This window comes from Aptenodytes forsteri, unplaced genomic scaffold (assembly GCF_000699145.1).
Source record: "Aptenodytes forsteri isolate BGI_AS27 unplaced genomic scaffold, ASM69914v1 Scaffold336, whole genome shotgun sequence".
Taxonomy (NCBI): domain Eukaryota; kingdom Metazoa; phylum Chordata; class Aves; order Sphenisciformes; family Spheniscidae; genus Aptenodytes; species Aptenodytes forsteri.
Window position 1 is genome coordinate 2,854,001 of NW_008794911.1, and position 1,844 is coordinate 2,855,844.

Consider the following 1,844-nt stretch of genomic DNA (forward strand, 5'->3'; position numbering starts at 1 on the left):
AGAAAAGAAAAGAAAAGAAAAGAAAAGAGAAAACCTGCTCTTCCAAGATTCTGAGAATGTCCTCAAAGAGCCTTGTCAGAGGAAACCAGAGGGACCAGCAAAGCTGAGGTCTGCTGCTCCCTGCTGCTGCAGCCCCCCAAGGAGAGAACAAGGAAGCAAATACATGCGAGGAGCAATAGTGCCAGAGGATTTTGTTAGAAGTATCTGCCATAAGGTAACCCTCTAGCACTGAAAACAGGAGAGCAAATGCAACACATACATGCAGAGATAATTCCAGTATTTAGATTTTATTTTTCTTCTCAGTCAAACACCGGGAAGTCCTGATATTAACCTGCAGAAACCATCGCTCCCCTGGGAACTGTGTACCCACAGTGTAGCTGAGACCTTTCACGGTCTTGTGTAATTGAGCCGGAAGCACCTCATGGTGGCTGAGCACTGCTGAATAATCTGGGGGTGTCATGCAGCTTTTTAAAGGCAGGAGAGCATCCCTTTGGACTGTAATGAGAGTCTCTAAACTACAGCCACTGATGGAAAAGGGACTGGCTAGTCCCCATGTCACCCACTAACAACCACAAGTGGGGCAAAAGCTCCACAAAGTCAGCAGGGAGAGGGCTGGGCATCAGCAAACAGATGTGTCCTTTAAGAAAATGGAAGGTTAGAGAGCTTGGAGGAGGAGTATCTGTCACTTTGCTGCTATTTTAGCACTCTGCATCCAAAAGCCAAGCTGACCAAAAGCAATCAGGACAGGGATTTGATGGCCTAAACTGCTACTTCTGTGGAAAGTGGATTTCATCTATGCCTCCCGACTGCCTAGCTGTGGGAGATGCCTACGTCTGTGAGAGGGACAAGCACATAATCACCATTGAATATGTGGCCCTCCAGCCCGCTGCTTTCCTTGCTGAAGCCATGGCAGCACTCCTCCTCGGCAAAGCCCACAACACAGGCAGCTCTCCCCAGGATGGAGGAGCATCCCAAGATGTGCCCTGAGTCCCCATTTTAGCCACCTCCCAGATCATGACCAGTGCTGATGGCCCTTTCTTCTTGGCCTCTTCTTTTTCTTTTTTTGGCATCACTGACTCTTTTAACATTCAGTTTCTCACCTCTACCCTTTCACGTGATAGTTTAGACATGAATTATGTCTAACAACGTTTTATCTATATTTTAGCCACCATGTGTTACCATGGGACCCATGCTTTTGGAGAATTGTGGGACAGATACAATGCTGTGGAAAGATGGCTTTCTCAGAGTCCACAGGATACGTCCTCATGGGCCTGATAGCAGACGTGTTCCCAACTCCTCTGCAGAGGAAACCCAGTCTGGTCTGGGCTGGTAGGGTAAAGGGTTTCTGGAACAATGCATCCGATAGTTGTTGAAAATGTTATCCACTAAGCTGAGAACAGAGATAGCCCCAGGACAGGATGTGACAAACATGAGACCTGTGAGGAGATTTGGTTTTTGAGATCACAGAGAACACACAGAGCACTTGGTTGTCCAAGGTATGCATATAAATAGTTATTTGTAAGGTTGTTTCTCAGTAATAAATATGATTTTGTGGTCTTTGGCAGGTGATTGGATAAACCTCAGAGACTCAAAGCACAGCTGAGCTTATGCAGCTGCCCTTGGTGGAAGGTCATCATTGGGATTTGCAGGAATTTGCTCTATAAAGGCTTGGCTTTGACCAGACGATTGGGGGATTTCTCCCCAGGAAAAACAATAGATTGGCATTTGGTATCTCCCTGGTATGACTTTATGCAGTTAACGGGAATCAAAAGGTATTACCATGCAAGAGCCCAGAGGCCCAGCACTGCCCAACCAGCTCTCACCAGGGCTTCGGTTTGCCCATC